Here is a 22,525-nt window from a genome sequence, read left to right as displayed (position 1 = left end):
AATTGTTGCCAACATTTCTTCAGCTGCCTCATGTTTAATGAAATCAGAAAGAAGCCTGCACACCTGACAGTAGTTCAGAATATGAGGTGAATGATTAAAGTTTAAAAGGTCGTATACCATTGTAATACTGAAAAGAAACTTTATGATTCATCATTCCTGATGTAATGTCATCTGCTTAATAAAGCCATATTTCACTCACAGCTCATTTTTAATGGGCCTATTTAAGTAACGGCAATGGAGTTGTTTTTTTCCACCCCTGCCCCTCAAAGCTAAGAGTGTTTTTTTATGGATTATACTTGAAAACAACACAGTAGTTTAGGACTTGGATATTTACAGTATCTTTCAGCCTTCAGTGACTAGATATTATTTATGCCAAATCCCTCTACTTGGACTGGAATATCAAGCAAAGGCAAACAAGCAGCTGGATATGCTAATACACAAGTAAACAATGTCTCCTTTAATTGTATGAATTGGAATTTATATCATGGGCAAATATGGTTATCTGTAAGCTACTTTGATGGGCAGTGGTCAGAGGGCATCATGCCCAGGGTGGCATTTTATTCAAGCAAGGCCGTAGAATCCACTGGACCTGCGTGTTTTAAGCCAGTGCTTCTTCCCTGGATACAAATTTTTTTGTACCCCAGGGGACATTTGGCAATGACTGGAGATGTCTTTTCTTGTCACAACTGGATGCAATGGAAAGGGTATTGCCATTGGAATATGGTGGACAGACAAGGGATGCACCCAAACATTCTGCAACACACAGGAACCCGCTCTTCTCTGCCCAACAGATCATTATTTGGTGTAAAATGTCAACAGTGGTGAGATTCAGAAATATTGAATTTGATGGTTGGATGTAGGGTGGGAGACTGGGATTCAGTCAATCAGTTCAGTCGCTCAATCGTGTCTAACTCCTTGTGCGACCCCATGAACCACGGCACACCAGGCCTCCCTGTCCACCACCAATTCCTGGAATTTACCCAAATTCATGTCCATTGAGTCGGTGATGCCATCCAACCATCTCATTCTCTGTTATCCCTTTCTCCTCCTGCCCCCAATCCCTCCCAGCATCAGGGTCTTTTTCATGAGTCAGCTCTTCTCATCAGGTGGCCAAAGTATTGGAGTTTCAGCATCAACATCAGTCCTTCCAATGAACACCCAGGACTGATCTCTTTTAGGATGGACTGGTTGCATCACCTTGCAGTACAAGGGATTCTCAAGAGTCTTCTCCAACACCACAGTCCAAAAGGAACAATGCTTCTGCACTCAGCTTTCTTTATAGTCCAATTCTCACAAAGATACATGACTACTGGAAAAGCCATAGCCTTGACTAGACAGATCTTTGTTGACAAAGTATTGTCTCTGCTTTTTAATATGCTGTCTAGTTTGGTCATAGCTTTCCTTCCGAATAAGTGTCTTTTAATTTCATGGCTGCAGTCACCATCCGCAGTGATTTTGCAGACCAAAAAATAAAGTCAGCCACTGTTTCCACTGTTTCCCCATCTATTTGCTGTGAAGTGATGGGATCAGATGTATGATTTTAGTTTTCTGAATGCTGCGCTTTAAGCCAAGTTTTTCACTCTCCTCTTTCACTTTCATCAAGAGGCTTTTTAGTTCCTCTTCACTTTCTGCCATAAGGGCGGTGTCATCTGCATATCTGAGGTTATTGATATTTCTCCTGGCAATCTTGATTCCAGCTTGTGTCCCTTCCAGCCCAGCATTTCTTATGATGTACTCTGCATATAAGTTAAACAAGCAGGTTGACAATATATAGCCTTGACATACTCCTTTTTTATTTGGAGCCAGTCTGTTTTTCCATGTCCAGATTTAACTGGTGCTTCCTGACCTGCCTACAGGTCTCTCAAGAGGCAGGTCAGGTGGTCTGGTATTCCCATCACTTGAAGAATTTTCCACAGTTTATTGTGATCCACACAGTCAAGGGCTTTGGCATAGTCAATAAATCAGAAACAGATGTTTTTCTGTAACTCTCTTGCTTTTTTGATGATCCAGTGGATGTTGGCAACTTTGCTTTTTGCTTCCCTTTCTTTCACAGCTATTTGTAAGGCCTCCCCAGACAGCCATTTTGCTTTTTGCATTTCTTATTCTTGGGGATGGTCTTGATCCCTATCTCCTGTATAATGTCACAAACCTCATTCCATAGTTCATCAGGCACTCTGTCCATCAGATATAGTCTCTTAAATCTATTTCTCACTTCCACTGTATAGTCATAAGGGATTTGATTTGGGTCATACATGAATGGTCTAGTGGTTTTCCCTACTTTCTTCAATTTAAGTCTGAATTTGGCAATAAGGAGTTCTTGATCTGAGCCACAGTCAGCTCCCAGTCTTGTTTTTGCTGACTGTATAGAGCTTCTCCATCTTTGGCTGCAAAGAATATAAGCAATCTGATTTCGGTGTTGACCATCTGGTGATGTGCATGTGTAGAGACTTCTCTAGTGTTGTTGGAAGAGGATGTTTGCTATGACCAGTGTGTTCTCCTGGAAAAACTCTATTAGCCTTTGCCCTGCTTCATTCTGTACTCCAAGGCAAAATTTTGCTGTTACTCCAGGTGTTTCTTGACTTCCTACTTTTGCATTCCAGTCCCCTATAATGAAAAGGACATCTTTTTTGGGTGTTAGTTCTAAAAGGTCTTGTAGGTCTTTATAGACCCATTTGACTTCAATTTATTCAGCGTTACTGGTTGGGGAATAGACTTGGATTACTGTGATATTGAATGATTTGCCTTGGAAACGAACAGAGATCATTCTATTGATTTTGAGATTGCATCTAAGTACTGCATTTTGGACTCTTTCATTGTGTATAATGGCTACTCCATTTCTTCTAAGGGATTCCTGCCCACAGTAGTAGATATAATGGTCATCTGAGTTAAATTTACCCATCCCAGTACATCTTAGTTTGCTGATTCCTAGAATGTCGACATTCACTCTTGCCATTTCCTATTTGACCACTTCCAATTTGCCTTGATTCATGGACCTAACATTCCTAACACGACTGAGCGACTTCACTTTCACTTTCACTTTCATTTAATCTCTATGCATGTCAAGAAGTAAAGGTCAGAACTGGACATGGAACAACAGACTGGTTCCAAATTGGAAAAGAAGTACATCAAGGCTGTATACTGTCACCTTGTTTATTTAACTTATATGTGGAGTACATCATGCAAAATGCTAGCGTGGATAAAGCACAAGCTGAAACCAAGATTGCTGGGATAAATGTCAATAACTTCAGATATGCAGATGACATGATCCTTGTAGCAGAAAGCAAAGAGAAACTAAAGAGCTTCTTGATAAACGTGAAAAAGGAGAGTGAAAAATCTGGCTTAAAATTCAACATTCAAAAAGAAAAGATCATGACATCTGGTCCCATCACTTCATGGCAAATAGATGGGGAAACAATGATAACAGTTGAAGACTTTATTTTCTTGGGCTACAAGATCACTGCAGACAGCGACTGCAGTCATGAAATTAAAAGATGCTTGCTCCTTGGGAAAAAAGCTATGACACTCGCTCCTTGGAAGAAAACCTAGAAAGCATGTTAAAAAGCAAAGTTATTACTTTGCCAACAAAGATCTGTCTATTCAAAGCTATGGTTTTGCCAGTAGTCATGTGTGGATGTGAGAGTTGGACTGTAAAGAAAACTGAACACTGAGAAACTGATGCTTTGAACTATGGTGTTGGAGAAGGCTCCTGAGAGTCCCATGGATGGTAAGGAGATCAAACCCGTCAATCCTAAAAGAAATCAGTCCTGAATCTTTATTGAAAGGACTGATGCTGAAGCTGAAGCTCCAATACTTTGAGCTGACTCATTGGAAAAGACCCTGATGCTGGGAAGGATTGAAGGCAGGAGGAGAAGGGAATGACAGAGGATGAGATGATTGAATGGCATCACCAACTTAATGGCCATGGGTTTGAGCAAGCTCCGGGAGTTGGTGATGGACAGGGAAGCCTGGCATCCTGCAGTCCATGGAGTTGCAAAGATTCAGACATGACTGAATGACCGAACTGAACTGAACTGAATCTTATGCTGATGGAGTAGTTAATATTCTTCCATTTTAAAGATTGGGAAACTAAGCCTTAGTGATTATCTAATGTCTCAAAGATTTTTAAATGATAGAGCAAGTTTTTAATCCCATATCTGTCTAAACCTGATGCCCCTGAAACAATTATTTGTGCTATTAGTTTTTTGAAAATGACTCTAATGGGGGCTAATTAAATGTATATCAATCTTCTTTCACTGCTGTGACATTGGTTCAGTCTCTGGTTGGGGAACTAAGATTCTCACAAGCTGCGCACATGGCCAAAAAAACATAAACAAAAATATTTTAAAATGTGGATGAGCTTAAATGTGGAATATACTATCCAGTCCTCATCACTCTCTCACTTATTTTAGTCCCCAGTGACCACTTCACATATCTATGTTATCTACCTAGCTACTATCAATCAGTGTCCAAGGCTTTCCACATTGCTATTATAGTCTATCCTTCTCTAATTTACCTGGCTGGTGAGAAAAGCTCTCAGGGCTAGATTCTAAGAATAAACTACCTGGAAGTTGGTCTCATAAGAATAATGTCCTCATTATAGAGCAGAGAAAATATACTCTGAACATGCAAAATATAGACATACTCTCTTCAGTTCAGTTCAGTCACTCATTTGTATCTGACTCTTTGAGACACCGTAGACTGCAGCATAGCAGGCTTCCCTGTCTGTCACCAACTCCCAGAGCTTGCTCAAACTCTTGACCATCTAGTCGGTGATGCCATCCAACCATCTCATCCTGTCATCTACTTCTCCTCCTCCTCCTGCCTTCAATCTTTCCCAACATGAGGGTCTTTCCCAATGAGTCAGTTCTTTGCATCAGGTGGCCCAAGTATTGGAGTTTCAGCTTCAGTATCACTCCTTCCAATGAATATTCAGGACTGATTTCCTTTAGGATGGACTGGTTGGATCTCCTTGTGCTCCAAGGGATTCTCAAGAGCCTTCTCCAATACCACAGTTCAAAAGCATCAATTCTTCAGCATGCAGCTTTCTTTATAGTCCAACTCTGACATCCATACATGACTACTGGAAAAATCATAGCTTTGCCTAGACAGACTTTGTCAGAAAAGTAATGTCTCTACTTTTTAATATGCTGTCTAGGTTGGTCATAGCTTTTTTTCTGAGGAGCAAGGGTCTTTTAATTTCATGGCTGCAGTCACCATCTGCAGTGATTTCGGAGCCCCCCAAAATAAAGTCTGACACTATTTCCATTGTTTCCCCCTCTGTTTGCCTTGAAGTGATGGGACCAGATTCCATGATCTTAGTTTTCTGAATGTTGAGTTTTAAGCCAACTTTTTGACTCTTCTTTCTCACATACTCTCCTACCAGTGGCAATTTCCAAGACAGGAAGGAAAGGAGAGTATTCCTGATGAAGTTGAAGCTAGAATGATGAGAAACTTATTGGAATTATCCAAACTGGAATCTGGCCAAGATTTAGAGCTACCACCTGCACAAGTTAGGGTCACTAGACTGAGGAACTGATTAAAGTTGTTTTTTTTTTTTTTTTTTCTTTTCCTGATAAATGGGCCTCCTAAAAGCTCAGCAGTCTGGAGCCCATGCTGGGCAGATTTGACAAAGTATTCTCCTTTGAGCAAAAGCCACTTGGCAAATATCCTCTTCAGAGAAGTTTCATCTTCATGAGTGAGGCTTTCTGACTCCAAGGCAGTATGTAATTTTCATTTTCATCACCTCTCTGCCAGTGAATGACCACAAGTCTGGTTAAAAAGAGAAAGTGTGTGTGTGTGTGTGCACGCTGTCACTTCAGTCATGTCTGACTCTTTGTGACCCTATGGACTGTAGCTCTCCAGGCTCCTCTGTCCATGGAATTCTCCAGGTAAGAATACTGGAGTGAGTTGCCATGACTTCTTCCAGGGGATCTTCCTGACCAGGGATCAAACCAAGAACCCCTTCAAATTCTTGTGTTAGAAAGATTTGTGGATCTGTCCTATCTTGCTACTTATGTGTGTGTAGCTTTTAGATGCAAAATCTCATTCAACCATCACAAGCAACTAATAAAGCAGGCAGGGGAGTAGCTTTTTTTCTCCAGTATAAGAGTAACTAAGCAGGGACTCAGAGAGTTTCAGAGCTGAAAGTCAATCCAGGTTTCCAAATTCCCTGCCTATGATGTTCCACTTACTTTGGCACAAGTAAATGGTGTTGTTCCAGGTTTCATGGCAGTAAAGCAAGCTGTGTCTACTGGAAGTCAAGGAAACTGGGCTAATCTGAGGAAACAAATGCAGTGAAATTGATTATTGGGATTAGTAAACAATACCACAGTATTATGACCCCTTAGGTGAAGGGTATCATGTTCTTCATTATTTTCTTTGCCCTATATTGATAAACCATGCACTTAATGACCCAGTAACTAGTGCCAGAAGCCTAGGGGTCATCTCCTTTTCTTCCAGCCATTTCATCTGAGTTTTTTGGAATCATTACCTTCTTATCTTTTAATGCTATCTCCTCTCTGCCACACTGATAATGTCCTTATACCCTGGTATTTCTCCAGAAGGCTGTTGAGATAGTGTCTTAACTGGCCTGTGTGACTCCTGGTTTGTAATCCTACCATCATTTCACTTGATATTTTTCTTGATTTTCCCTTCCCCAGTAGAATGGAATCCTCCTTAACTATTTCCCACAGTCCCAACCAGGACAAAATGTATAATATTCTATTGCAAATGTTACCATTATATATCTGTTTCCCCCACCAAATTATGAGCAACTTGAGAAGGGACTCTAGCTTATTCTTCCCTTTTCTCAAGTTGCTCATAATCTGGTGGGGGAAACAGATATATAATGGTAACATTTGCAATAGAACATTACACATTTGAGAAAAGGGACTCTAGTTTATTCTTCTGGAGAAGGCAAAGGCACCCACTCCAGTACTCTTGCCTGGAAAATCCCATGGATGGAGGAGCCTGGAAAGCTGCGGTCCATGGGGTTGCTGAGGGTCAGACATGACTGAGCGACTTAACTTTCACTTTTCACTTTCATGCATTGGAGAAGGAAATGGCAACCCACTCCAGTGTTCTTGCCTGGAGAATCCCAGGGGTGGGGGAGCCTGGCAGGCTGCCGTCTATGGGGTCGCACAGAGTCGGACATGACTGAAGCGACTTAGCAGCAGCAGCTTATTCTTCATTATATCCACATTGGCTAGCTCTGTACCCAGCAATAGTAAGCGCTCAGACCATGTTTGATAAACAGCCAAATATTTAAAGCACACCTATATATTTCAGGCACTTAGATGTGAAGGATACAGTCACGGATCCTGTGGAGCTTCTAATCTGGTGCTGACATTTGAACAGATAAGTGTGATAAAATCTGACAAGTGCTTTCATAGAAGTATGAAGCACATTCTGTGAGAAAACAGAGAGCTAGAGTCTTTCTCTCTCCAGCCACTGTCTGTCCAGAGGGAAGAAACCTGAAGGGGCAGCTTCCTGCCAGGATCTTGGCTGCCTTTACTCTCCCTACTCCCCAGCTCTACAAAGCACGACCTGAGACATCTCTAACAAGTTAAGCAGAAACATTTCTCTGGAATGACAGCATCTACTTTGCTAAAATCCATTAATTCTCAGCTTTAACACCCTTGGTCAGAAATAGCTCCGAACCTTATGGGGAAATAAGAAAAGCAGACAGTCTGGCCACAGTCTCAAGAAAGTTATTAATATTCCTCTTCTCGGATATCTCTCTTTCCGTCCTTTCTCCCACTGACTGCACCCCACCCCTTACCCCCCAAATAAATATTTTCTAAGAAGCTAAAACAAGAGATTTGAAAGTAAATCAAAACCTGGACAGAGGGTCAGCAAAAAAAGGATAAAGCTGCCACTTACGTGTGTCTAAAGCAGTAAAAGGGACAGCTTGTTATGTTATTTACAGTCTTCATAAAGAGGAAGCCCTCTTTGCTCAGACAAAACCTTGAGCTTATTAATTGCCAGAGAGGTCTGTCCCACTCGTAGGTTTTCTACTGTTGATGGAAAAGGCAGGGAAAGAGTTAACTCTCTCTCTCTCTGTTCCAAGGGAGCTTTGGGGGCAAGCGGAAGGGTTTGTTAAATCTCCAGATTTCTCTGCATTATGTCCAGGTGGCATGACGTGTGAACAGACGAAAGATTAAAATCAGCGAGGAAATCGCTCCGTCTGAGCCCGGATCACGACGCCTTTCAGTGACCCGGTAACCCAAATGCTATCTGTCAACTTGTCCTTCCAGCGACTTTTCACCCCATGCTCTGCGGCTGCTACTCGGGGCGGGAAGGGAGGGGAGAGGGGGTAGATGGGGAGGGTGGATCAGGAGTTGGAAGGAGGGGGAAGGGGAGAGGGAGGAAGCTAGGATAAAATACTGCCTTATTACCAAAGACTCTGCAATGCAGGTCAACTGAGGGGCGCGGGAGCCTTTTTAACAAACCGAATACTTTTTCCAGACCCTCAGTTCCAATGTTTCCTCATACTCTCGCTACTGAGATTCTCAGCTCCCTCAACTCAGGAATTGTTACACCAAGTCATGGGACCTGGTCCCCCCGCCCCCAAATTTAAATCGTAATGGGTTAAATGAGGATGGAAATTTTCCTAACTTTCAAAAACCTTTCCACAAAATCTACCAGGACTTTGCTTGGGTTCTTGAGTTAAAAGCATCACCGAGTTTGCTCTGGTCTTGGGGTATTGCCAGAGTTAGTTCACTTAATTTGGAAGTGGGAGGTCAGATTGGAAGAGGTGAGTGAAGAGGGTGGAAACAGACAATTTACACATATTTTACAATGTTAACCGCTCAAATTGAGACCCGCTTATTAAGAACTTGTGTTGGCAGCAGAGTTGGATGGAGTCAGATGCCTCCAACAACAGAAAGATAAGGCTGCATATTCCATAAAGCACTAGATTGAACCATATGAAGTACCTTTTTCTTTTCCAGGTTGAAAACTGGCAATTCCATAGAGCTCAAACTAATTTAAAAATCTAAGTGACATCTTACCATAATAAGGTTGATAAATATCAGATATCATCATCTTTTTTTTGATATCTAGCTTAGTTTATTTTTTTCCTTTTTAAAAAATGTTTTAATTTATTTTTAATTATTATTATTTTTTACTTTATTTTACTTTACAATACTGTATTGGTTTTGCCGTATATCAACATGAGTCCGCCATGGGTGTACGCGTGTTCCCAAGCATCTTGAGCTGGAGCTACTCAACACTGAGGGGTCAACTTATGCATTAAAATAGGACAGAAAATAGAAGCCACTTAGCACATTTTAAAACGGATTTTCAGGTAGGTCTTTTTTCCTGAAAGATTTCAAAAAATATGTGATTTTAAGGAGACATGTATGAAAATTCAGGACTCCTAAGCTTTCAGATGCCTAGGAATTTACACAGAAATAAACTTCTGTCTGCTCTTTGTTACTGTTTTTCTTTAGTCCCTTTAGTCTTTAGTCTGACTTTTTGAGACCCCATGGGTTGTTGCCCACCAGGCTCCTCTGTCCATGGATTTCCCAGGCAAGAATCCTGGAGTGGGTTACCATTGCCTTCTCCGGGGGACCTTCCCGACCCAGGGGTTGAACCTGGGTGTCCTGCACTGCGGGCCGGCTCTTTACTGCTGAGTCAGTGGGGAAGAGCCGTCTGCTCTGTCACTCAGTGCCTTTCCTGTTTGAGTGCTCCATCTGCAGCACTACATTACACTTAGTCTCCTCTCAATTATGACAGTCTTCTCGGACTTTTCTTAGTTTGATAACCTTGACAGTTTGAGAAGTACTTGTCACTTGTTTTGTAGACTCTGCATACCATTTTGTGTATATACTTTATTTAGTGTAAGAAACCTTTCTTTAGGTCAATATCTTTTTTTTTTTTTTTTCAGAAGCAGCATTTTTAGTCCCTTCATAATATGTCACTGATGACTATGACACAGGTATTTTTTTCCAAAAGAAAATAAAATGGCTTCTGTTCTTTAGACGTGCTAGAGGTTAACATGGAAATGATAGCATTCAATGGGGCAAGTATATACTTAATCAGCATATTCTGATGGTGAACATTTTGACATGCCTGTTTTGACTTCTGTCTCAGGTTACTCTATAAGTGTTGGCACACAAATATACACAAAATAACACAGTCCTTGATAATATTCAAGGCATATTATCTTCAATCCAGACTCTAAATATCTAATAGTCTATCTTTGCAACTCTGGCACTCTATTATCCTGAGATTAAGACGTAAGGAATGAGTGAAGTGGTAATGGGCAGATATTCAGGGTCTAGATTAAAGGTAATATGTCCCAGTTGTAGAATCACTTGTTCACTTTCATATTAAAGGCTTGCAAACAACTGTTTTAAACCATTCCTACCCAGTTGAGTTTATATTATCATCACCATCTACCCACTTTCCTCATCTCACAGTAATCCTTGATGTTTCATACATTTTCACTTTGCAATATCAAGTTATCTCCTAAATATCTCTTTTGTCACTCATCATTTTTACCCCTGCTGCATTTGTTCTAATCTCCATTATCTGTTACCTGGACTGTTATGTTATATTTCTAACTGGTTCCTCCTTCTCTCCCTACATCCAGACTATCTTTACTCAAATACATGCCAGTAAATATATATATATACTATATATATATATATATATATATATGTATGTATCTAAGATATAGTGTATATGTTTATATATTACATATCTGTATATATACATTATATATATATATATATATATATATATGCATAATGTAAATACAGAAGGAAAACCACAATCACAGAAAACTAACCAAACTGATAACATGGCTCACAGTCTTGTCTAACTCAATGAAACTGTGAGCCGTGCTATGTAGAGCCACCCAAGATGGACGGGTGATGGTGGAGAGTTCTGACAAAACATAGTCCACTGGAGAAAGGAATAGCAAACCACTACAGTATTCTTGCCTTGAGAATTCCATGAACAGTATGAAAAGGCAAACAGATATGATGCTGAAAGAAGAACTCCCCAGGTTAGGAGGTGCCCAATAAACTACTGGAAAAGAGTGGAGATATGGCTCCAGAAAGAATGAAGAGACAGAGCCAAAGTGAAAACATTGCCCATTTTTGGATGTGATTGGTGATGGAAGTAAAGTCTGATGCTGTAAAAAAAACAATCTTTCACAGGAACCTGGAATGTTAGGTCCGTGAATCCAGGCAAACTGGAAGTGGTCAAATGGGAGATGACAAGAGTAAACATCGACATTTAGGAATCAGTGAACTAAAATGGACTGGAATGGACAAATTTAATTCAGATGACCATTATACCTACTACTGTGGGCAAGAATCCCTCAGAAGAAGTGGAGTAGCCCTCATAGTCAACAAACGAGTGCAAAATGCAGTACTTGAGTGCAGTCTCAAAAACAACAGAGATGATTTTAGCTCATCTCCAGGGCAAACCACTCAATATCACAGTAACCCAAGTCTATGCCCCAACCACTAATGCCGAAAAAGCTGAAGTTGAACAGTTCTATCAAGAACTACAAGACCTTTTAGAATTAACACCAAAAAAAGATGTCTTTTTCAGCATAGGGGACTGGAATGCATAAGTAGGGAGTCAAGAGATATCTAGAATAACAGGTAAGTTTGGCCTTCAAGTACAAAATGAAGCAGGGCAAAGGCTAACAGAGTTTTGCCAAGAGAATGCCCTGGTCATAGCAAACACACTCCTCCAACAATATAAGAGATGACTCTACACACGATTATCACCAGATGGTCAATACCAAGATCAGATTGATTATATTCTTTGCAACCAAAGATGGAGAAGCTCTATATCATCAGCAAAAATAAGACCAGCAGCCAACTATGGCTCAGACCATGAACTCCTTATTGCCAAATTCAGACTTAAATTGAAGACAGTAGGGAAAACCACTAGAATACTCAAGTATGACCTACATCAAATCCCTTACAATTACACAATGGAGGTGACAAATAGATTCAAGGGATTAGATTTGATAGACAGAGTCCCTGAAGAACTATGGCCAGACATTCATAACACTGTACAGGAGGCACTGATCAAAACCATCCCCAAGAAAAAGAAATGCAACAAGGCAAAATGGTAGTCTGAGGAGGCCTTACAAATAGCTTAAAAAACAGAAGTGAAAGACAAAAGAGAAAAGAAAAGATATATCCATCTTTATATCAAGTTCAAAAAACTAGCAAGGATAGATTGGAAACCCTTCTTAACTGATCAATGCAAAGAAATAGAGGAAAACAATAGAATGGGAAAGACTAGAGATCTCTTCAAGAAAATTAGAGATGCCAAGGGAACATATCACACAAAAAAATTCACAATTAAGGACAGAAATGGTATGGACCTAACAGGAGCAAAAGATATTAAGAAGAGGTGGCAAGAATACACAGAACTATAAAAAAGATTTTAATGACCCCGATAACCAAAGCCAGACATCCTGGACTGTGAAGTCAAATGGGCCTTAGGAAGCATCACAATGAACAAAGCTACTGGAGGTGATGAAATTCCAGCTGAACTATTTTGAATCCTAAAAGACGATGCTGTGAAAGTGCTGTACTCAATGTGCCAGCAAATTTGGAAAACTCAGCAGTGGCCACAGGACTGATAAAGGTCAGTTTTCATTCCAGTCCCAAAGAAAGGCAATGCCAAAGAATGTTCAAACTACCACAGAATGACACTCATCTCAAACGCTAGCAAACTAATGCTTAAAATTCTCTAAGCTAGGCTTCAACAGTACATGAACTGAGAGCTTTCAGACGTTCAAGTAGATTTAGAAAAGACAGAAGAAACAGAGATCAAATTGCCGACATCCATTGGATCATAGATAAAAACATGAGAATTCCAGAAAAGCATCTACTTCTGCTTCATTGACTATGCTAACGCCTTTGACTGTGTGGATCAAAACAACTGTGGAAAATTCTTAATGAGATGGGAGTACCAGATCACCTTACTTGCTCCTAAGAAATCTATATGCAGACCAAGAAGCAACAGTTAGAACCAGACATTGAACAACAGAATGATTCCAAATTGGGAAAGGAGTACATCAAGGCTGTATATTGTCACTCTGCTTGTTTAACTTATATGCAGAGTCCATCATGCAAAATGTTGGATTGGATGCAGCACAAGCTAGAATCAAGATTGTGGTGAGAAATGTCAATAACCTCAGATATGCAGATGACACCACCCTTATGGCAGAAAGTGAAGAGAAACTAAAGAGCCTCTTGATGAAAGTGAAAGAGGAGAGTGAAAAAGCTGGCTTAAAATCAACATGCAAAAAAAAAAAAAAAAATCATGTCATCTGGTCCCATCACTTCATGGCAAATAGATGGGGAAACAATGGAAACATGAGAAACTTTATTTTTTTGGGCTCCAAAATCACTGCAGATGGTGACTGCAGCCATGAAATTAAAAGATGCTCGCTCCTTGGAAGAAAAGCTATGACAAACCTACATAATATACTAAAAAGCAGACCAGAACTGCAGCCGGACATGGGGCTAGAAGACAAGCAAAGGATGCTGACTGGGTCTGGAGATCTCAAGGAGGAGGAAGATGAGGAGGAGGAATTAGCAGATCCCCTGACAACAATGAGAGGGCAATGTGAGCAGATGAAGAAATTTGTAAAGTCTCGGGAGCAGCTAGAATTCTGTGATGAGCATATATCCTCCAGGTCACAGGCAGAGGAGGACTACACAGAGGAGCTCTTTGACTTCTTGCATGCAAGGGACCACTGTAAGGCCCACAAACTGTTTAACAGCTTGAAATAGGTGTGCAGATTTATTCACCTAAGCCTTCATCACTTGAGCATTGGGATATTTTCTCATGGTTTTGAACATGCCATTTATTTGTGTAACTAACTTCATGTGAATCTCAAGGATTTTAGCTTAGGCAAGTAATTTCTGTAATTATCACTGATTTCATCTTAATAAAGTTCAGATCAGCAAAAAATAAAATAAAAAGCAGAGACATTGCTTTACTAACAAAGGTCTGTCTAGTCAAAGCCATGGTTTTTCCAATAGTCATGTATGAATGTGAGAGTTGGGCCTTAAAGAAAGTTGTATGCTGAAGAATTGATGCTTTTGAACTGTGGTGTTGGATAAGACTCTTAAGAGTCCCTTGGACAGCAAGGAGATCCAACCAGTCCCTCCTAAGGAAATCAGCCCTGAATATTCATTGGAAGGACTGATGTTGAAGCTGAAGCTCCAATACTTTGGCTATCCGACACAAAGCACTGATTCATTGGAAAAGACCCTGATGGTGGGAAAGATTGAAAGCAGGAGGAGAAGGGATGACAGTGGATGAGATGATTGAAAGGCATCACTAACTCAATGACGTGAGTTTGAGCAAGCTCCAGGAGATGGTGAAGGAGAGAGAAGCCTAGCATGCTGCAGTCCGTGGTGTCACAAAAGTCAGACACAACTGAGTGTCTGAACTGAACTGATAATGTAAGCATGTACAGAGCTGGCTCTTCTACTACCACATTTAAGAATATTTTGTTTACTTCTCATTCCCTGGTGCAGATCAGATTTTGAATTTGCTCTGTACATGACTTTGAGCAAATAACCTAATCTTTCTGTTTCAGTTTTCTCATGTCTACAATGAAGACCAGAGTACTTTACCTGACAGTTTTACTGCAGAATTAAACGTGCGAATAAATGTAAAATTTATTTTATTTTATTTTTTTCCTCTAAGTTTTCCCTGCCTGAACCATCCATACTCTGTTACCCCCTTCCCCAAGGTTCAACCATCTTTGATGAACAGTTTAAAATTGCTTTTTCTGTGCCTTCTTCATGTAGAGGAAATCACTCCATCTGCTTAGTTTTTTCTACAAGCTATGAATTATTATCAAGACTTTAAGGATGAAAACACTGAGGCTCAAGACAGATAAGTGATTTTTCCCGTAACCACACAGTACCAAATAGATAATGAAGGTAAGATTCAAATATGACAATTTCTGATATTCCCCATCACCTACCTTCCACTTTAGAGTTATCCACAAAAACCTGCCCTTTTTGTTAAAAGAAGCCTTTCACAGCTTTAGAATCAGATTTCAGTTCTGTCACTGGGCCAATTGTTCTAATTTTTTTTAGGAGAGTAAGCAAGGGTTGAATAGCGAGAACTCTGTTTCTTCATCTATAAAATGAAAATGATGGAGCCATTTTTCTTTGAGATCCTTCTGTCCTAATATCTTAGGATATTGCCATACACCTGGATACAGATATGGAGATTACTTGAGATTTGATTGAACTTTGGGGTCACCAACTTTACTTTGTTATTCCGTAGTTCTCTTCTTTTATTCTCCATTTTAAATAATACGTTTAACAGGAATATCACCTCCAGGGAGTTGAAGAAACACTTCCAGAGAGCCAGGTTCCTGTCAATGTTATTGTTATTAGTTGCTCAGACATGTCTGACTCTTTGCAACCCCATAGACTGCAGCACATTAGGCTTCCCTGTCTTTCACAATCTCCTGGAGCTTGTTCAAGCTCATGTCCATTGTGTCAGTGATGCCATCCAACCATGTCATGCTCTGTCATGCCCTCCTCCTCCTGCCTTCAGTCTTTCCCAGCATCAGAGTCTTTAATGAGTCAGTTCTTTGAATCAGGTGGCTAAAAATATTGGAGCTTCAGCATCAGTACTTCCAATGAATATTCAGGACTGATTTCCTTTAGGACTGACTGATTTGACCTCCTGCAGTTCAAGGAACTCTCAAAGTTTTCTCCAACACCACAGTTCAAAAGCATTAATTCTTCAGCACTCAGCCTTCCTTATGGCCCAATTCACATCCATATGTGACTACTGGAAAAACCATAGCTTTGACTATACAGACCTTTGCTAGCAAAGTAATGTCTCCGCTTTTTAATATGCTGTCTGGGTTTGTCTAGCTGCAGTCACCATCTGCAGTGATTTTGGAACCCAAGAAATTAAAGTCTGTCATTGTTTCCATTGTTTCCCCATCTATTTACCATGAAGTGATGGGACCGTATGGGACCTTGTCAGTAGTCTCATCTAATTCCATTAGAATCACTTCTATCTCCTGCTGTTCTGATATTTGCAACCCTCCCCATTCTCATAACAGATTCAGCCTTAGGTCATTCCAAGACCACTTCACACCCTGCTGGTGTTTATCTGGATCAAAGGATCAGTTCATAGACTGTCTTTATTCCTCCAAGTGAATTCAAACACCAGCCCTCCTGATCAGATAACAAGCAATCTGTATCTTGTCACTCTCTATTCCTGCAGTCTCAATCAAGCTCCCCTCTCAGGACCCAGTGATAATATTAATTACCATCTCTAATTTAAAAGAGGTTCCTGCCTGAAGGTCTCTGTGCAAAAAAAAAAGAAAGAAAGAAAGAAAGAAAGAAAGAAAGTTTGTTTCTTTTTTTTAAGACAGAAGAACCGTTCCTGGCAGAATCACAGAGTAAAAGAGAGGCTAGGAACAAGTGGGATGCACAGGAATTAGGAACACAAATGCTGCCCTGCACTGGAGGGGAACTAATCTACAAACCCAGTATTTTCTGAAATATCTTCTCAAACCATTCCAACCACAAATAACTTGTCCTGTAAGCATTTAAAATATATCTGTTACTGCCACTCATCTTGCCCTTCTTTATCTTCTTAAATTATATTATATTGGAGGAAAGAAACGTTTGATTCAAATCACTGCTCTGCTCTTTTTTAATTATATGTCTTTCTAACATTCACTCAATCTCTCTGAATTTGAATCTTCATTATTTCTTGTGCTTAAAATGCAGATAACAAAAATTCAAAATTCTTGGTTTGTTATGAACATAATGTTAAACTATTGCTTATTTTGTCATATATTTTAAACCTTCAGGGAGGACACTGACTATATATATATAACGTATTGTTATTCCTTAGAGTTCAAGTGCAATGCCTTTTTGAAAGAATAAGTTAACTAAATATAGCTGTTGCTCAAAAGAATTTCTAGTGTTCTTATTTGAATCTAGGCTAGTTAGTGCATTTAAAACCAACCTACTATTCAGCCTTGTTTATAGCCTGGAACAAGTCTAAGTAGAATGCAAGAGAACTGAAAATTTATTTCCTTTCTATTTTCTTTTTTAGCAATTTATACTCCTGTTTGGTGCTTTCTCTTCCAGCATGTTCATTTCTACCTACTCTCTCCAGGTAAGCCCACTGACATGTCACCCTGCCCTCAACCTCCTGTACCTTTCTACCTATCAAATCAGAAAATATCTATATGGCAAAACAGAAAGCATGTTAGGAAGTGAAAGGTGCAAAAATACTTCCCATAAAAGGGTTAATAGACAGTAGTTAGAAAAAAAGAAAAGTGTTATCTTTAAAAGCAAAAAAAAAAAAAACAAAACAAAACAAAACAAAACAAAAAAAACAGATTACTGAAGTCTTTGCACGAAAGGGTAATCAGCTATCTTTACTTTCACATAGATTAGCTCATTTAATTCTCATAAAAATCTATGAGAAGCTTCTAGGTCCATAGGATAATGGCAGCTGCCTAAATTAGAATCTCTCCACACAGCCTTGAAAAACAAACAAAGATACAGATGAACAAGGGGTGAAAATAAAATCACCCATATCTTGCAAGCAATATAACATAAAACCAAAGAACTTTGCAAACTTTAATTTACAACTAATTGAGAAAATAACTGGGGAAAGCAGAGCAGAAAGGAGAATGAGACAAAGTGGGTTCAGAGACTATCATTTAAAGCTGACAAGCAGAGTAGTCAAAACTAAGGAAAGAAGAGACTCTGGACATTAGTATGAAGTAACAGTGTGGTCATGTTACAAGCCTTCCTAAATAACAAAAGGAACATAAAACACAAGGTAAAAACAGAAAGAGAAAAAAGAGATTCTCTCTCTTTTTTTTTTTTATAAAGTGACAGTTGAAAGTCACTTTATAGTGAAACTATATGAAGAATACAATAAAATAATTGATAAAGCTGAAATGAAATATAATCAGCAAATGTAAATGCATTTAACTCAGGTATTAAAAGAAAAGATTTTAAAATTGGCTCACAAAGCAAAACCAACTGTTGGTAGTATACATAAGCTAAAACTAAAACAAGACAGTGGAGAAAGCTGAAAAATAGAGAATTGAACAAAGGTAAATGCAAGGAAAATGAAAGCATGTACCTGATAAGATAGAATTCAGGAAAAACAGATAAGACAAAGAAGAAAACTTTTTAGAGGCAAAGGCCACAGTTCACAGAAAAGATAAGACAGAAACTATCTGCCGCCTTCCTAAAGCAGAAACCTCAGGAAATGCAAGGATCCAGAAGCAAACAAAACCAGAAGATTCTGGCATATCATGCTCAGACTGAAAAAGGTAAAAGGAATGGAAACAAGTAAGGATACAGAAGACACAAGCAACATAATAAATAAGATGTTCTTATTTGTACACTGATGATAGAGAATAAATCTTGCTTCCTAATGCATATTGAATACTTATGAAAATTCACCAATTCTCCACATATTGTTACAAAAAATTCAATAAATTACACAAAGTAGTAATAATAAAACCACTCTTCTTACTTTGCTAAAAGCTCAATTTAGATGAAAAAATACAAATCTAAGATTTGTCATATGACCAGACATTACAAAAAAAAACAAAAAAAGATTTAAAACATTATCAGAATTTGTGTATCTTTAATCTATACAATTAAAGTGAGCAGAAGAAATTTTATAGTCATATATATATATATATGTCAATAAAAATGAACAATGAAAATCTTATTGCCGGATATGATTATTTGAATAATTTGAACGATTTGGCTAATAAAGATAACAAAAGAGAGGAAATAAGAATAAAAGCAAAAAAAAATAATGAACTAGAAAAGAAAAATTAGCCATATTACTAAGCCAATATTTATTTACAAAAAAAATAAAGAAATTATCACTTGCTAATCTAAACAAGTGGGAAGCTTGTTTATGGGATGAGGTTGGGGGAAAAAATAACATAAATGCACAAGATAAAAAGTGACAAAGGAAAATAACCATTGAAATAAGAGATTTAAATAATGGAAAAGTAGATAATTCTCTAGAAAACGTATTTTGCTGAAACTGATTCCAATTTAAAAAATAAAATAAAATACCAATTTTTTAATAGAAAAAAAATGGAGAATACCTAAGAGTTACTTTGCACTCCCCATATCTCATAAAACATCAGGTCAAGATGATTTTATAGGGGAATTCTACAAAAAATTTCAAGGTCCATGTCTTATTTTACAAAAGCATGAGAAAAGAAGGAAATCATCCTTTATCTTCTGACAAAAAGAATGTAACATTAATAACAAAACTTAATTTAAAAAATTACTTTTCTCAAGTTCATAGACAAATTTCACTTATAAATATTGATTCAATAGCCCAAAATATTAACTCAGGGAGCAACAGTACTAAGAAGATAATACATCAGGAAAAAATACAGTTTATATCAGAAATGCTAATATTAGGAAGTCCATTAATACATTTCACCTTATTATTATCTTTACAGAGAAAAGTCATATGCTCATATTAAAAAGTGCTTGAAAAGCATTTGTAAAATTTAACTCACTTTCCCACTAAAAATATATAAAAATAATAAATATTTTTCTTAGCATAATAAAAGATATATACTCCAGCCAAAAGATGGCATTTATAAAGGAAAACAGTTAAATCATATCTCTAAAGTCTGGCACCAGGCAAAGATGGTCAGCTTCAGTATCAATTACTATAGAATTGGAGCTTTTACATCACAAATTATGATAAGCACAAAATAAGAATCACAAAAATTAGAAAGAATGAGTTGAAAATATCTTTATTTGTAGATGATATGATATTACCGTATATCCTGAAAACCTATGACACTTCATAGAAATAAAATACAATTCAGTAATATTAATGATGCTGTAGAAAATTTAAATAATGCATAAAAAGCAATAGTCCTGATACACTACATTAACAGAATGAATGACAAAAGCCAAGTGATCATTTTAGCTGATGCAGAAGAAACATTTGAAGCAAGATTTAATACTCCTTCAGATAATAACAATCAACCAATTATAAACAGAAGGGAACTACCTCAACGTAATAAAGGTCATATATGAAAGACTTACAGTTAACATCATACTTGATAAAAGAAGTTGTTCTCTAAGATCAGTATCAAGAAAAGGATGCTTACTCTCATTGCTTCACTTTACACAGTGTTGGAAATTCTAGCTACGGAAATTGGTTAAGAAAAAGAAATAAAAGACATAGAAGCTTAAAAGGAAGATGTAAAATTATCTTTTTGCAGATGAAACTATATGTATAAAATGCTAACAATTCTATATATAGGGGAAAGTAAAAAATTCTGGAATTAATAAATTCAGCAAAGTTGCAGAATACAAAATCAACACACAAAGATCAGTTACATTTCTATATACTAAAAACAATCAGGAAAGGAAATTTACAAATCAAGTTGAATTATGACAGTATAAAAAGGAATAAAATACTTAGAAATAAACTTAACCAAGGAGGTAAAAGGCTTGTGCACTGAAAACTACAAAACATTGCTTAAATAAATGAAAGAAATCACAAATAGATGGAAAGAAATATCAGGTTCATGAATTAGAAGACAATATTGTTAAGATGTCAATATAATTCTCAGAGATTTGCATATTTAATGTAATCTCAATCAAAATCATAACGGAATTTTTTGCAGGGAAAACAACAACAACAACAACAAAATCTAAAATTCACATGGAATCTGAAAGGACTTCAAATAGCCAAAACATTTTGACAAAGAAGAACAATGTTGGAAAGCTTATGCTTCCTGATTTCAAAACATATTATAAAGCTAGAGTAGTTAAAGTCGTGGTGTTGTTTACATGCTAAGTCATGTTGGACTCTTTGGTAACCCCAGGAACTGTAACCTGCCTCTGTCCATGGGATTTCCCAGGCAAGAATACTGGAGTGGGTTGCCATTTCCTTCTCCAAGGGATCTCTCCAACCCAAGGACGGCACTCATGTCTCCTGGTCTCTTGCAATGTCCCATGAATTATAGGCAGATTCTTTACTGCTGAGCCACTGGAGAAGCCTAAAGTGTTCTAGTACTGTCATAAAGACTGATATATAGATCAATAGATTAAAATAGAGAGTTCAGAAACAACCCCCCCTCAATAAGAGTGCTAAGATCACTCAATCAGAAAAGGGCAGTCTCTTCAAACAAATGGTGCTGGAAAAACTAGATATCCACATGCAAAATGAAGTGAAACTCTTATTTTACACCATGAACAAACATTAACTCAAAATGAATTACAAAACCTAGGACTCAAAATTCTAAAACTTCTAGCTAACACAAGGTAAAATCTTCAAGACATTGGGCTTGACAATGATTTCTTGGAAGTGATACCAAAAGTAAAGGCAATCGAAGCAAAAAGAATCAAAATGGACTACATCAAACTTAAAAAGTTTGTTCTTCAAAGAACACACTCAGCATGTTGTAGCCACGCGTTCCGGGAAACAAACTCACTCATAAGGACAATGCAGATAGTGGAGTGCAGTTTATTACACTGGCGGGCCCAAGGCAGAGTCTCCTCTTAGCCAAGGACCCTGACCAACATTTGTGAAAATATTGTATACCCCATGTGTACGTGTCTGAACCCACCACTCCAAATTCCTTGAGACTTACATAAACCAAGAAAAATACAATCCCAATAACCCCATCATTCACATGCTATGTGCTCATGTGCTCAGACAGTCAAACAATTAGCCAATAATCAATAAATCTGAGGTTATACTCCGATTGATACATAAAAATTATGGCCTGTCTGGAGGAAGGGGTGATTACTGTATGTTTTCTCTTAGGCGATGAGTAACCTAGATATGATCTTCAAGGTTCCCCTGTATGCAGGGGTCTTATCCTTCTGTTGTTGTTTTCATAGGCACTAAACACAGAGTTCATAGTCCACTGGAAAGGTGGCTGAACATGATCAGCATGAACAGGCCTAAGATGGAGTCCAGGCTCTATGAATTCCTTCTTCAAGCAGAATGAAAGGCAACTTAGGATAAAATATTTGCAAATGATATATCTGATAAGAGATTAATATCCAGAATATACAAAGAACTTATGTAACACAACAATAAAAATAAAATTGTCTTATTAAAAGATGGGCAGAAGACTTGAATAAACATTTCTCAAAAAATGATATACAAATGGCTAACAAGCATATGAAAAAATATTCAGCATTAGCAATCATCAGTAAAATGCAAATTAAAATCACAATGATATATGACTTCACTCCATTACGATGACAGTTGCTCAAAACAAGAACAACAAAAACTAGACTTTGATATGATCTACAATCATGTGTCTAAGTATATATCCAAAATAGTTGAAGGAACTATCTTGAAGAGACAGTTTCTTGAAGTATCCTATAATGTATCTTGAAGACCTACATGCTCATAGCAGAACTATTCACAATCATCAAGACATGGAAGTAACTGAAATGTCTGTCAATGGATGAATGGATAAAATGTGGTTGTTTAGTCACTCAGT

At 38.0% G+C, this 22,525-nt stretch overlaps 1 pseudogene; it reads left to right on the top strand.

Annotated features, from left to right (window-relative positions):
- The first annotated feature begins 13,502 nt into the window (after positions 1–13,502).
- On the top strand, positions 13,503–13,778 carry LOC138074506 (cytochrome b-c1 complex subunit 6, mitochondrial pseudogene; annotated as a pseudogene).
- The last annotated feature ends 8,747 nt before the right edge of the window (positions 13,779–22,525 follow it).

Source organism: Capricornis sumatraensis, chromosome 2 (genome assembly GCF_032405125.1).
Source record: "Capricornis sumatraensis isolate serow.1 chromosome 2, serow.2, whole genome shotgun sequence".
Classification (NCBI taxonomy): Eukaryota; Metazoa; Chordata; class Mammalia; order Artiodactyla; family Bovidae; genus Capricornis; species Capricornis sumatraensis.
This window is presented reverse-complemented; position numbering and strand designations above follow the sequence as displayed.